A 15,165-nucleotide genomic window follows, 5' to 3' on the forward strand; every position below is an offset into this window, starting at 1 on the left:
GAAGCAAATGTCAAGCTGCCCCTTGCTGCTAATAAACCACGTAAGCCACGAAAAACAATGAACCCATTAGTAGATGCTTGTCAGCGAACTCAGCCTAGAGAGCCGACTCCGATGCTAGTGAGAGGTCAGAAGAGTATAACACACACTCAAGGGATCTGGCTACAGATGCCAGTGGGAGAAAGAGGTGAGTACAGAGCATTCCTTCCAGCCACCCACATGGGTCCTGGATCCTCATCTGCGACCCAAGCAAGGTAAGCAGAGAAGGGCAGGAACGGAAACCAGGGATGGGTAGAATAATTAAGAAATCAAATGCTGGCTTCAGAGAGATGTGGCTTCTAACCCTGACCCTGCCACTACAAGTTGTGTGACATTGGGTAAGCTCCTTAAACCTTTCTAAATCTGTTTCCTCATCCATCCATTCATAATACTAGTATCCACTGCAAAGTCTGGTTTGGGGGATTAAATGCAATGAAGTATGGAAAGCAACGTACTCAAGTGCCTAATATGTAGTGTGTGCAAAAACCATGAGTAATCATGCTAACCATACATGATCCAGAGGGATGCTGGGGGCTGGACTCCAGCACAGAAACAAAAGGTATGAAGTAGACCATGAAGGTAGAGGTCTAGATCATAGGGACAGAGAAGAAAGATCTACCCTACAAGTTCTACCTGTTATTCTTAAGGAGGTACCACTGCTTCCATTCCCAAATATCTAGGGTAGGGGTCTATGACAATAGCCCAGGGATGGCCAGGCACCTGCAAATCTCAGGCTTCAGTGGAAATCCAGGGGCACTTGGAAATCCAATCACTCGGTCAATATAGAGATCAGCTCTCTGCATTTGAGCCACTAAAATCTAGGGTTGATGTTAAATGTGGCTCTAAGGTCTTCATTGCAAAACAAGAAACTAGCTTTCACAGGAGGAAAATGCTTCCCCACCCCCAGTTCTTCTAACACACATGGACATAGTCCACCCTTCTAGGGAGGTAAGAAGTGGGCACACAGCCACAAAATTAAAAAACAAGTCCCAGTAAGACAAGCCGATTGAGAGACATGAAAGTTCAACAAAAGGGAAGAAACTAAAATTTACTGAGCTCTTATTCTGGCATAGGTGCATTACAAAGATGAAGAGGGAGGAGAGACTCAAAGACTTCCTAAGAGAAGCCCCTCTGCTGACATACCCCAGGGCACAGAGGCTTTGGGTCGCATTCACCCCTTTAGCAGGACTGACAAGGCAGTCGTACTGGACTGCCACCCTCACCTCCCAGCGTGACCCATAGCACGGGCAGCTACCCACCTGCCCAAGTCTGGAGGTGAAGGAGGAGCATAGAAGCAGCCAGGGAATGAATGTGAACTTGGAACCAGGCCTCATCGGCTTCACCCCCACATGCAGCACAAGCAAATGCAGAGGACACAAGGGAATGAGGAGAACATATGAGCACCTTGGTAAGGCAAAGGAGAGAATAAGGGTGTTATTAGGTTAGAGCGAGAAAAAAAAATGGGAGGCAGGAGAAAGAGTAGGAGGAAAGGCCAGAAGGAAAGACCTGTGTGCTTGCTGTTGTGTTTATTTCTTTAAGCATATTTCCACCAAGTCATTTTTAAAAAACCATTCTTGTGTTAAACCATTCAAAGGGGAGCTTGAGAGGACTTTGTTTTGTTCCCTGACTGGCATCAAGACGTGTTCCTGTAATACAAAAGGTGCTCAATAACTATTTACTGATTGAATGAATAATGCCCAGCTAGAATGGGTCACTGTGGCTGACAAGAAAGAGGCTTTTAAAGTCACCAAGAAAAATAGCAAGATTCTGTTTATACTTCAGTTCATTCCCTGTAATAAGGTGGGATAAACAGGTGAAAACATAGTTCACGGCTCCTGGGGGGCAGTTGCCATACATTCACCAAATCTGAATCAGACCGACCTGTGCTCTAGGACAAGGGGAAGGCAGGCCAGTCCCTAGATGAAATTCCAAGAAGCAAAGCGGAACCTCTCTGTGCAAACAGAAAAGGTCTCTAGGGAAATTCAGTCTACACAGGCAAATTAAGTTCCTCACTGAGAACTACTGGTTCAAAACCTGGGAGTGCCCTGGCCCTTCCACTGTCTCCTTTGGAGAAAGGTACCAGTTTCCATCTCTTGAGAACAACAATGCTCGGAAACTAAAATAGAGGTGACTACAGACTTCTTAAAAGAAATAACAGATGAGGAAGAGAACGGGATCTAGAAAGGACTGGAGGGAAGCCCTAAATTCAAGTGTCACCTTGCAGACTTGCCCACCAGTTTTCCTGGTGTTCCTTCCAACTCTCTCCTGTGATAACCAGAAGGATTAATTCCTAGGTAATTCAAAAAGTAAACCTTGCCCATAACGAGGAATATACACGACTTGAGATGAAAGAGCTAATTACAAAATGATGAAAGGAGTCAATAAGAACATTGCACTCTTCACTGTAAGGTCAGAAGTTTCTAGAGCCTGCAAGGTCGGCACTTCTTTCTGTGGCCATGCCTGATTTTGAGAGACCATTACTGTTTATTACACCTGAAGCACTTTCTATCTGTAGAGTGCTTTGGAATTGCTTTTTATTAGTTACTCAGCATTCTTAAATCTAAATACAGCTCAAGCTCTAGTGGAAGGAGGTAAACCCCACGATTCACTTACTCATCAAACTCAGTGGGTCCACACACTTCCTCCATGACTGGACAAGTTGAGTAAGGGGCAAAAAAAGCACTAAGAATGAGAAACCAAATCCAACCCCACACATTTATTGAGGTCACCTGGCACTAGGCTAGGTGTCTGGAGTTGCAACAGGAGGAGGTACAGAAATAAATCTGACACAGCTCTTGACCTCAGGAATTTATAGCCCAGGACTATTTGAAAGAACCTTTATGGTCCCTTCCAACATGAAGATTTTGTGGTTCTAAGAAAATAGGTTTCACATCTCATGTGCAAGAACATGTTCCTACAAGACTCAAAATTTGAGCAATTATACGGATATAATGCTAGTCCTAAAAATGGAATTGAAAGAAAACAACCTGGGTTTATTTCCCCAATTTTCAATTTCCAGAATCAAGATATGTAAGCCCAAATCATATAAGAGGAAATTTTAGGGCAAATGAGAGTTAACAATCTTTCTCAAGAGCAAATGGCCAACCCAAGAAACTTACTCTAAGAAGAAAACAGATTTAGGAAAAGGCTTTAGTTTTCACAAATAGGTCTACTTAATAGATGCATAAATTATCATTGGTGGAAGTTACAAATATTTTGTGTATATCTCAAACATTAAGGTTACAGCCTTTGGAGCAACTAACCTCTACTATATCACATAAAATAGTCAAGTACAGATGGAGGTATCACTTGGCAAGAACATCAGAGAAGGGGCTGAAGGAAGAGAGGGAAATGGCATATTCTACATAAAGTTTCAAGTCCTCTCCATCCTTGGTTTATAACTCACTTTAGCAGATTAGCATCTAGCACATAGCTGGCACATATTAAATGTTCAATAATTATTAGTTATTTGTTGCCTTAAGTAAATGAAAGTACACATGCAAGAATGAACATTCAGAAAGTAGAAATTCTCGATTCTGCTATCTGTCATGGTGCCCCAACTGAAAATTCAGCTGTCGGAGTGAACTGACTGACACATCGCCCAACTAATCACCAAGACTGAGTCACCAAATATTATGGCTCACACAATGCACTACTAATTAAATATCATCCTCTACCATTCTCTGATGGGAAGGTAGGGATGCGTGTGTGTGTGTGTGTGTGTGTGTGTGTGTGTGTGTGTGTGTGTGTGTATGTGTGTGTGTGTTTATCCTGTTTTACTCACTAGGCTGAAGCTTCAAAAGGCAGGAAACACATTCAGGCCTAAGAGCACTAGACTAGTCTTGGCTATGTCATCTCCTTACCACAGAGCACAGCCTCCTTGCTTGATTTGAGCATCATCTTGCTCTTAAGTAAAATGAAGGTAATTTTCCTTAGACTGCTCCCATGGACCTATTGTGAGGATCTGATGAGTTCATGGGTGTTAAAGAGGGTTGGTCGATTGTAAAGTCCTGTGTAAACCTGTCACATATACTTCCCAAAGGATTCATCACGGTCAACAGATCATTACTGTTCATAAGAGTGGTCTTCCCCCTGTGGTTTTCTCATAATAGCACCAAGCATTTATAACCATTCAAATGCAGAAGAGAAAGAAAAAGCAGAAGGTACATTGTGTTTGGGTTCCCTAAATCTCCCCTAAATTATTGGTAATTTACCACAGAACCCTTGAACCCTGATTCATTCTTCTTAATTCCACTGCCCACCCAGTAACACTGCCTCATCATTGTGAGCAGTTTCCTCTTTTCACACACACAACTACCTCCAGGCACCAAAGGGCTCGCAGAGAGCTCAAAGTCAAGGTGAACGCCACACACGGAAGGAAAGGCTGCTAAAGTCCCCAATCCCATAAACTAGAACTATCAGATGGAACCTGACTACGAAGGGAGTCAAATGCTATACAAAAGAGTTGGTCATAACTATAGCGAGCAAGACCCCACAGAATGGGCATCTTTTGTTCTCCTTGACACTAAAGAGGATATAGCATGGTCAGAAATCTGTGCAAGTTGATGAGCTTAGTATTACTGGAGATACCAAGAAGGAAGAATATGAGACATGGAGACAACCTGGAAATATATTAAATACACATTCTAAGAGCTAGGAAAGGCCTCCAAGGCCCCACTAGCACATCACATTCTAGACTGAGAAATGAAGGCCAAGACTTGAAGCATCCTGACCGAGTCATAGGGCCAGCTCATGGCACAGCTGCATCAGAACACAGACCTCTCAGTGCCCACACTCTCTGCCTTAACAGTACACGCCAGCCTCCTTCTCCTCCTCCCAGGGCTAGGTAGCAGCCAAAGGGCCACTGCAGCAAGGCAGAATGGCACCTGGTTCTTCAGCAGCAGCCGGGTGGAAGGGGCCTGCTGAACCACTGTGGCCTCTTCAGGGCAATACCTTTCCACAGCTGCTCACGTGATGATGAGGCACAGGCTGCCATCAAGACATTAAAGCCCAAGGGCTGGGATACTCTGTCAAAGAACAAAGAAACCTCTCTTTACCTCAGTGGAGAGACCAATGCCAAAAAGGGGGGAAGTCAAGTGTGGCTAGAATCCCTTCCGGAAGGAGCAGGAAACTACACACCTTTGCAACATGACTACTGTTGTATATTAACAAGAGACTACAGAGCCCATCTGATTCCATTTTGACATTGCTTTAGAAATCATGGGTTGTCTCTTACAGAACTAACAACTATAGTCCACTCAAGGCCAGGATTTTGTGTTTCTAATTCTTCTTAACCTTCTTAACATCTGTGACAGGCAAGTGACTCATGTGATTACTGATTGGAGAGCCAACACCTCAGTTTCACATCCCTAGTTCCATTTCCTAAGGTGTGAGGGAGCTGTGGGAACTGCCTCCCACTGGTCTGCTTCTCCCACACAGAAGGTGGAATCTATAACGGAAGCAGACAACTAACGAGGCCATGAAAGGGCTGCACTTGCTGAGACATGCCTGTTCCTACAATTGTTGGACATACCTCCAGAAAAAGAGGGACAAGCAGAGGTGGAGGACCATGGAGATACAGCGAATGCATTCATCTCCACCCTCAGCAAGAAATTCTCTGCCAAGTGAGAGCTAATAGTGTGCCCAAGACGTATTTCAGGAAATCACAAAGAAAAATTCGAGACCAGAGTTTTATTTTGTCTATTTAAGTTCAAACCACAGAGAGTATCTGGAAGGATTAGAAAACTACTTTCTATGGGGAATTCCAAAGGAATTGGAAAATCTCACACAAAATTAGAACCAAAGCAAACAGAAATAGTAGAGATCTTGGAAATGATCAAATCCAGCCCTGTCACTTTGACATTGAATAAAACAGGCCAGAGAGAGTTTCACAGCTGGATGGCAGCTGAATTGGGCTGAGAACCCACATCTGCTGACTCCAAGAATAATTCCTTAGTCCTCATTCTATGCTAGCACTGCCTTGAACACTGACTCCAAATTAAACCTACATGTGACAGAAAGGAAAAGAGAAAATAAACTGTTCCCTATGGCAGATGCTTGGAACATTGGCTTCTTTCTTAAAACTTCACAGTTCATGTTTTGCATAAGATGGAAACCAGTGAGGGTCCTGCTTTGTCAGTTGGGAATGCGCATTTCTTAGGAATGCACTGTATGTCTGGTATTCTCCCTCAACTCCCTCTCCCTGTCCCTTTTTTGCCATATATGGAACTGAGCTCTGAAGCCTGGGTCACAGAACTCAGGCCTTGGGTATGAATGCAATCTGGTTTCTGAGCTGTTTGTCTTTACTGGAAATCCGAAGAATCCATCTAGGAAACATTTACTAAAATGCAAAAGGCAGGGAGAATCGATTCACACTCTGAACTTGGCACATAGGAGAACATTTTTCTTTTGCTCACCCAAAGGTATGCTAACCAGATTCAGGACAAAGTAGCAACTTTAACAAATGTACAAGGGTTTCTTTCTCAAGGGGGGAGTGTGTGAGAGTGTGTGTGTGTGTGTGTGTGTGTGTGTGTGTAGGGGGTAGCGTTGTTCTAGGTGAAAGTTGTTCTAAGCAAGAATTAGATAAAAGTGACACTGAAAAAGCAAGACACAACCAGCTGCCAATCAGAACATGTATTAGGCATTCATCTTTCTTGATATGACTTATTTACCTCTTCATGTGGTATCTGACTTTCAAACTTTTGCAAATTGCATTGCAGAAGCAGAAAATCTTTTTGAAAACAGGGATAACCTGCACTTGTCATTCTAATTTAAAACAAGAATTTAAGTATCCATAATTCCAAAAAATATTTTGAAAGGAATTATACAGAGAATTCAATAAACACATTCCCTAGACATGTGAAACTTAGAATAATCAGAGCAGGAAAGGATAGTTATTTTGAAAGGGAGTGAAACCGAGGCCCCAGGAATAGAAATGACTGGCCCAGCTGCACCTAGTTCAGTAGGATGGAGGACTCATAATTTCAAACATGGAGCACAGAAAACCAAAAAGAAAGGAAAGGGGCTGCATAAAGTTGAAGACATTATGACTGCTAAGAACAAAGAGAGAAAACTGCCACCTGGTAATCCGGAACAGTATGCAGCATGCACCGTAGCATGTGGTTGCCCGCAGACTAGCTTTGTTATTTTCAAGAGTGCACTTGTGTCTCCTTAGCAGGGATCACATCCTATACTTGAAGAGCCTCAGGAGGCAGGCAGTCCTCATCAAAATATGAGGTCCATCAAATCCACAAAGTAGAGCCTTGAGCATGTCACCTACCCTCTCAATATCTCTAGTGGTTCATCTGCAAACTGGACATAATCATTTCTACTTTATAAAGCAGTTGAGTAAATGGGCTTTTTATCAAGTGTCTACCTAGTAGTAGTGTTTGACATATAAATAAGCTCTTACAAACAGTACCTGTTCACAGCCATGTTCATTCACAATTCCTGGACCATGGAGAATGAATGGGTTAGTACAATGGCACGAGTCAGGGAACCTGAGGTTAAAATTCAAATTCCCTGCAATTCTCAACCTACCTATGAATGGTGGGGCTTTGATTATACATGTATTATCTCACTGAGTCTCCTTTGCCCAGGATTATTGTAAGGCTCAAATTAGATCTTAGCTGGAAAAAGCTAAGAAACTGAAAAAGCTTTAGAAACTACTTCAAGGTGCAAAACTGTAAAGTATTATCATAAAGGTCAGGACCTTCTTTGGGGTATAAAAGAGTGTTATATACATGTAGCTGCTGCATATGTATCAGTGGAGGAATGAGAGATGGCCCATGCTTTACTTTCCTCCTAAAAAGCAAACCCAGCACTTAAAAAAAAAAAAAAAGTGGTTGCCTTACAAATAGCTTGAAGGCCAATTTACTCCTCTCATAAATGGTCCTGAGACAGAGGTTGTAGACCCGAAACCCCAACAATGGTGGCAAAAATTTACTGAGACCACTCTCAGCAGAGTGTGAAGAACACTAATGAAGTGCTATCCACTGGGTGTCCAGACTCTAGTCCAGGCACAGGTGGGAAGCCTACAGAGGCCTGGGGGCTCACAAACACCTGAGAAGAATCACCTGAAGTGGTCAAGCTAAAAGGCCTTCATCACATGGAGTTTCAGAGCCAGTGTGAGGAAACCAGCAAGTCCCTCATTGGGCCCATCTTCCCCATTGGGCCCGTCTTCCCCATCTGTCCAGGTGACAGTTTCTAAACCATGACAAGTGTACAAGGAGGCAGAAAGCTTAAAGAAGGCAGTACCATCACCATGTACCAGCGATCAGCACCAGCCGTCATGAAGCACCTCCAGGACAATGGTTTTCCAAGTGAGTTCCACAGAGGCAGAGTTCTGGAAGGTAACTCGGCCGTGGGTGGAAGCCTACTGGATCATCCACCATTTAACAATAGCACTACCATACAACTACACTTTGGTTATTTTATACTCTGGGATTTCACATTATAGTTCAGGAGTTTAATGAAAGGAATAAAAAAGAAGACACCTAGGCCCAGAGAGTCTGCTGTCCAAGGTCACAGAGCCAGTCAATGCCTGGAGCGCACAGAGGTTTCCTGGAGGAAGGCCTGGGAACGAGGCGCTAATGAGAAACAAACAGAGGAGATTAAGAAAGCTTCAGAGATCACAGACTGCAATTAGACCAGTCAGCCCAGCTCCTCACAAGGCTGGAAATCTCTAGAAAGATTTGAAAAGTGAGAAGCGAGGGACCACAGGAGCCAGAAGGTCCTGGTGTGGACCTTCTTTAGCTTCTCTCCTCCACACTCTGCTCTGAGGTGTCACACCCAAAGGACCTGTCCCAGAAAAAAGGTCTCCCTGCTTAGCGGTGGGCCCCTGAGGGAAAAGGGCAAGAGCTGTTAGGAGGAGCGCATACACTTTTATTCTTTCTCTGACCCTCTGATAGTACTCTGGCACCTCAGGTAAAAATCCCTCTCTGGCGACAATGGACTTCAGCTTTTCATACCTTCCTCTTCCGTGCCAGATAGGGATCAGATAGCCACATCAGCCCAAAGTAGTCTGGTGGAAGCACGGGGAGGCTCTGCAGTCTGCTTCGTAACAGCATTGGAAGTGCTAAATAAGTGAGTCAAGAAATACTTCTGGAAGAGCTATTCAACTGGAATGTTGGAGAGCCACCGCACTGCAGTAATGCGATCTGAACTCATCTTTCAGAACATGCATGAGCCTAGGTTGAAAAAAGTCTTCACAGCTCCAGAGGTAGCCAAATGAATACATAAACACAGAGAACTCTCTCAGGGGCCTATTGAAGTTATTAGGGAGAAAGTCATGTTCACAGCAAGGATGTGATTTCATTCGTCTTGCGCGTGCGCTGGCTCTCTCGCTGGCTCTCGTGTCGCATCTTTCTTTCCCCCACCACTTTTGGTAGTGAGCATTTGTCATGTATCCAAGGGAAGAGACGCAGGCTGCTCCGTGGCCGATCCATCTAAAAAACATATCATCTGTCTGTGCGGCAGAAAGCCCAGTTGGAATAAGCAAGTTCTGTGCGTTCAACTAGAAAACACTTCTTGTTCTCGCTGTCAAAATAATTCTGTATTAAACTTCTGGGATATGTGACTAATGTGCCTGGAACCTTTTGGAGCGGCTGGTTTATTTATTTTAGGGAAGCAGCACGGCTGCTGCCCATGGCGGTGGTAACCGGGGAGGAGGAGGAAGAAGAAAATGGGGGAGGACAGGATGGGAGTCAGTGCAGAGCAGGCGTGGGGTCTGCTCAGAGACCACAACAGCCACGGGAGCCAGCACGGCCGCGAGTCATTATCAAAAGGGGCCGAGCCAGGCCGAGAGACCAAAAAAGGCCTAACAAGACAGACAGTGCACACTTCCCAAGTGAAGGTTGCCTAACAGTTCCTGAAAAGACTTGAAAATTTAAAAAGTAAAAGCAAAACACCACCTCCCCCCCGACAGTAATTTTATCACAGCTCTTTCCGAAACCCTTACAGCTTCACTGCTTACAGAAAAACACCCCAGACCCAACAGGGGGCCATTTAAAACTTCTTTGATTGGATACAGATGCCTCACCGACATGCACCTTCCAGCCTGGGCCAGCCACCCCCCTTCCTCGGTACATTCTCACCCCTCTGCGCTTCCCTCTAACTTGAAGACTCATCTCTCTTTTCCTTGCTAATGAAAATCCTAGCTATTTTTCAAGGCCTAGAGCACTACCACCCTACAGTGAAGACTTCCTCAGTGGCAGCCTTCCCCATGCCCATCACCTCAGCATCCCTCGCGTTAAAGCCTGCCTCCAGGAACTCGTCAGTTGTTGGCAAGCCTATCAGCCGACTCCCTGGCCCAACATCTCTCCCCAGAAACCAGTCTCCCCAGAGCACCCACAGCGTGCTCTCACACACAGCAACACTGAGCTCTTTGCAGTCAGAGGTCCTCTCTTTCTATCTCGAAATCCCCCAAAGTGGTTTGAGGCCTACATACAGCAAACACTGAGTCAGTGCATTTCATCATTGAACCTCTGTGCCTTCCACAGCAAAGCATCTGTCACAGGAAACTCGAGAGAAGCAAAAAAATCCGTTGGAAAACCTTCGGAAGCAAAAGGCCAGGAATTGGCTCATGTTAAACCTCTAAAGCCCATGCTTGAAAGCTGCCCTTGCTCCTCCCTCCTCCTCCCTCCCCAAATCCCCTGCGTTTAGTCTCCTCCCCTGCGCTGGGTCATAAAGTGGGTGGAAGTTTGGGAGACTAAATGAGGAGGGGTGGCAGGAGGGGATGCTGCCAGAGGAAAACAGATGAGGTGATCAGGTAAATAAATCTATAACACATCATTTTTATAACCTGGCAAATAGTTGTATGTTTAAATCATCTGCTTGCTTTGTGGTTTGTTTTGTTTTTCCCAGCTTCCTGCTAGTGATACAGGGAAGGAGAGAGAGAGAGACAAGGGAGGGAGGGAGGGAGGAAAGAAAGAAAGAAGGAAAGAGAAAGAAATAGCAGAAGGGAGGGAGAAGGGAAAGGGAACGGTTGAAAGAATGAAAGAGGTGTTTGCAGGTGGCAACCAGGGCTGGGAGAGTGACCAGGCAGTGAGAGCAGCAGAAGCGAGCTGGCCAGCAAGTTGCTGGTTGGCTTTGGCAGGCCTTCCTTCTAAAAGTTCTCTCCAGAGACTTCCTTGGCAGAGAGAACTCCAGAAAACAATTTTCACTTTCCTTCTCCAAACCCAACCTCACTCCCCCAAACTCATTTTAAAAGTCAGTTCCAACCTCCTAAGGAAGGAAAGCAAAAGTGAGACCCAATTCACTTCACATTTTATACCACTTAAGGAAAACCATTTCTTGGAGCAAATGATTTATGGTTCAGAGAATCACCTGCTCTCTCATCCTGCTTCTCCACTTCTGCAGCTTGCCTCTTATCTTGTCCTCTTACCTTTTGTCAACTTGTAGGTGGTTCCTTGCCCTCAGACCAGACCCAGTTTATCCCTCCTCCCATTCAAAATCAGTCACTCAATCTGTCTCCCTTTCTCTCTCCCTCCCTCTCTCATTCTGTCACCAACACAATACACTGCCCTGTTTTATTTATTAGAAGGTAACAAACACCCACATTCAGTCAGTCATTTATTCATTTTAAATAAATTCAATAAGCCCCTACTAATAACCATCCAACTCTCAAAGACTTAATACTCTCGTGATAAAGCAAGCCCATCAGAAAACATAAGGCATAGTTGACGGCAATAGGTCATAAGAGAGGCATGTGAGATCAATACCCCAGCCCGGGGAACCACGGAAGCCCTCCTGGATAATGCACCTGGAACACAGTAGACCCTTTTTAAAAATCTGTTAAAGGAAAAATGAACATGTGCATGAATGAAGAAAGAAACGGATGAGATGCATTTGAGGCTGGACTTAAAAGGGTAAGAATTGGACAGGCAGAAATGAGAGAGCCAACCCTTCAAAGGTGAAGGTCATAGCTGTAGAGAGGCAGAAAAACGAAAGGACCATCTCAGGAATGACCAGAAGTCTAGTGCAAAGGGCAATGCTATTGGTAGAGGAGCTGCAAAGGTGTTTGTTTAATAAACTAATAAAGCACTTGCTATGTGATGGATTATGACCTAATCAACAGTCAGCCTTTACAAACACCAACTCATTTAATCCCCATAACAACCCTATTTCCATTTAACACAGGAGGAAATGGAAGCCTTGGAAGGTGCAGTACGCCCTCCCCCAGGGAAGAGTGCTAATGGTGGAGGGCAGTCGGGCTACAAAGGGGGCTCTGCTACCTGACTACATCTCCATATTACATCCCCATCTGCGTGACAGATCAGAGAGAGCCTTTAATGCCAGACAGAGGGGCCCATGCTTTTTGCCACATTCAAAGAAAACAACTGAAAGTCTGGGGAACTAGAGTAATAGGGTCACATTTAGGGAGAACAAATCATTTGCATTTGTGTATCAGACTTAGCAGAACTTAAGAGACCAGAGGCTAAGAGATGAATCAACGGCAGCATCACCCCTGGTCACCTCCAGCCAATCACACATCCATAAATCACTGTCATTATTATGTACACAGTCCAACAGGATACACAGTATTTGTTTTTTCTGAGTACACTCAAACCCTGAAATGTGATTTTTATATTGGAATAGTCTGGTCCCATCTGGTTTTCGGGCCATGAATTCCACGAAGGAACAGCATGGCTGCAGTCGGTGGCGAATGGCCTCTTAGTCTAGCGGGAACACTCAGAGACACAGCATTGTATATGTACTGAATAGTCACAAAAATAGCTCAGTTAAGGACTCAGGAGGAAAAAACTGCACTCTTTAGAACTGACATGTTTTTCCTTTTCTCTCTCTACCACTGCTTCTGAGACAGGGACCGGGGACTGAGTCAGAGTAGGATGAGGGCCTCCGGAGGGGGCAGGGTGGGATATTTGCAATCAGAGCAATGTAACTACATGCAAGGAAACCCCCTTGCTAAAACTCTGTTAAACATTGAGCTCTAGTCATTCTTCAGTGAAATCAGTTAATGTTCCCCGGATAAAGAAGAGTAGCACATGTTTTATTATGCTAACCATTTATAATCATGTGTAAAGTTCTCTTTAGCATACTAAAAGGCCCAGGCCTATGTGCTGTCTTTCCTCCTTCAGATCTGATGAAGTGATTTTACAAACTGGGCAACTAATTTAGCAAGTAATCCCAGGCATAAACAACACAGTAAAAGGCAGGAAGGATTCCACCTTAAAAATAAGATTGCATTTTAATACCCAAGAAGTTAAGAAGTTAAAAATTCTTAACTTACTCTTTAGCAAACAATACCTCGGCCCACTTTGGGGACTGAGCAGGTGGCCTTGTTTCATATGCCCCCAGACCAACATGCTGGTATCTCAGGGAGAAATCATCAGAAGAATTTGCTTGTGTTTAGTTAATTCTAAATATTCAGAGACCACTTAACAAATCCACACCCCTAAGTTTTTTTCATGTTCTCGAAAAATCCTCAACTGCCTATAAAACCCCCTAGATATTGCAGCACTCTAGGGACTCTTTTGTCCCCTCCTGGCATGAGCCAGGAGCTCTATCCTTTCACTGTATCTCTAAATAAAAGCCTGTACCTTGCTTTCCTACCTTGACTGTTTGTGAAGCTCATTCTTCGGCTCTGCAAACAAGAACCCCAGCATCACTTCTATGACCTACTAAGGAGGTCTCACTGCAGCGCAGAGAGAAAAGCCTGGACCACAATTCAGGAGACCTGGGTTTCGGTGTTGATTGCCACTTTATTTTTAACATGATCTTGGTCAAGTCCTAGGCCTCAGTTTTTCTATCTGTAAAATGAGAGGTTGGTTCTCAACTAGAGTGACTGTTCCCCTGTGTGTGACTGTCTGTGCGTATGTGGTGGGGAGAGAGGTGTCAAAACAGATACAAGTGCATTTGGGCTGAGACAGAATTATTTTTTCCTGTGACTCCTTTAAACATTACATAGAGTAGAGCTGAGAACCGCTTTGGAGGGTAAGTTCAAGCAAAAAACCTGGAGTCACATAGCAAAACACACTTCCACAAATAAAATATCGTAATACTTACCTATAAAGTATGAGATTACAGGTGATTTTCTTTGTTTTTTATACTTTCCTACACATTCTAAATTTATAACATGAGCTATTTTCCTAAACTTTTGATTAGCATTGAAGAATGAATTTGGGGACTTTTATTTTTATTGTCTTCTCTGCACTTTTCTACATTGTCCAAATTCTCTTTGTGTTTGGAAAACATTTTAAAAAACAATTTAAAAATAAGAGAACAAGATAAAATCTAAAAAGAAGAGGCAAAAATAAAAACTCACCCATCAGCCCCATGCACATGCCCTGACATGTTTTCTAAATAGATCTTGCTGCCTGTCCTACCATATCCCATAAATACATAATACAGTGTGGGAGGCGGTCCCTAATTCTTTCAAAATCACTGCTCCCCCATGATTAGCATGAATAATGTGGCAGGGGGGGGGCACGGGGAGGGCTGTACAACACAGAGAAGACAAGTAGTGATTCTACAGCATCTTACTACACTGATGGACAGCGACTGTAATGGGGTATGTGGGGGGGACTTGGTGATAGGGGGAGTCTAGTAAACATAATGTTCCTCATGTAACTGTAGACTAATGATACCAAAAAAAACATAAAAATAAATAAATAAATAAATAAGTAAATAAAATAAAATAAATTTTTAAAAATCACTGCTCCCCTTTTTTTTCCCTAATTAGTTGAAATCCATGACTATGTGGTGAAAATTTCTCTGAGGACAGCAGAGGCTGAGGTGTGACTGCTGCAGGCTTCAGGACGTCTTCCATAGGGAAGCAAGCAGGTGTCTCCAAGTCCCTGCCTCTCACCGCCCTAGTCACGCCTGCTACCTGGACCCCTCGCATTCCCCACCCCCTATTCCAGAAGCACTGTCTTTGTCAACCTGGGCTCCAGGGATCTCTGCTGCAATGTAGCTTCCCTCACACAGCTGCTGTTGAGGCACAGCTGCTAAAAAAAAAAGACTACAAGTGCTGTGTAATAAATATAAGGTGCTTAATGGTGTGGCTCATGACGTCCTCCATGGGGCTGGAGCAATAGCGACAATATCTATTGGGTTTAGCTTCAATGTTGATGGTGATGATGACGATGATATAAAAACAGTGTACCCCTG

At 44.1% G+C, this 15,165-nt stretch overlaps 1 protein-coding gene across 22 annotated transcripts in view; it reads right to left on the reverse strand.

The window, feature by feature from the left end:
* Nucleotides 1–15,165, reverse strand: part of LPP (LIM domain containing preferred translocation partner in lipoma) — a 628,839-nt gene that overhangs the window by 525,399 nt on the left and 88,275 nt on the right. The window contains exon 1 of one of the 22 annotated variants that reach the window (XM_073231933.1): nt 9,006–14,138. The exons of the other annotated variants lie outside the window; for them this stretch is intronic. The gene's annotated coding sequence lies outside the window, so the exon portion shown is untranslated. Of the gene's footprint in view, nt 1–9,005; nt 14,139–15,165 lie in introns of those variants that run through there. 22 annotated transcript variants of the gene reach the window in all.

This window comes from Manis javanica, chromosome 3 (assembly GCF_040802235.1).
Source record: "Manis javanica isolate MJ-LG chromosome 3, MJ_LKY, whole genome shotgun sequence".
In the NCBI taxonomy this organism is placed as follows: Eukaryota; Metazoa; Chordata; class Mammalia; order Pholidota; family Manidae; genus Manis; species Manis javanica.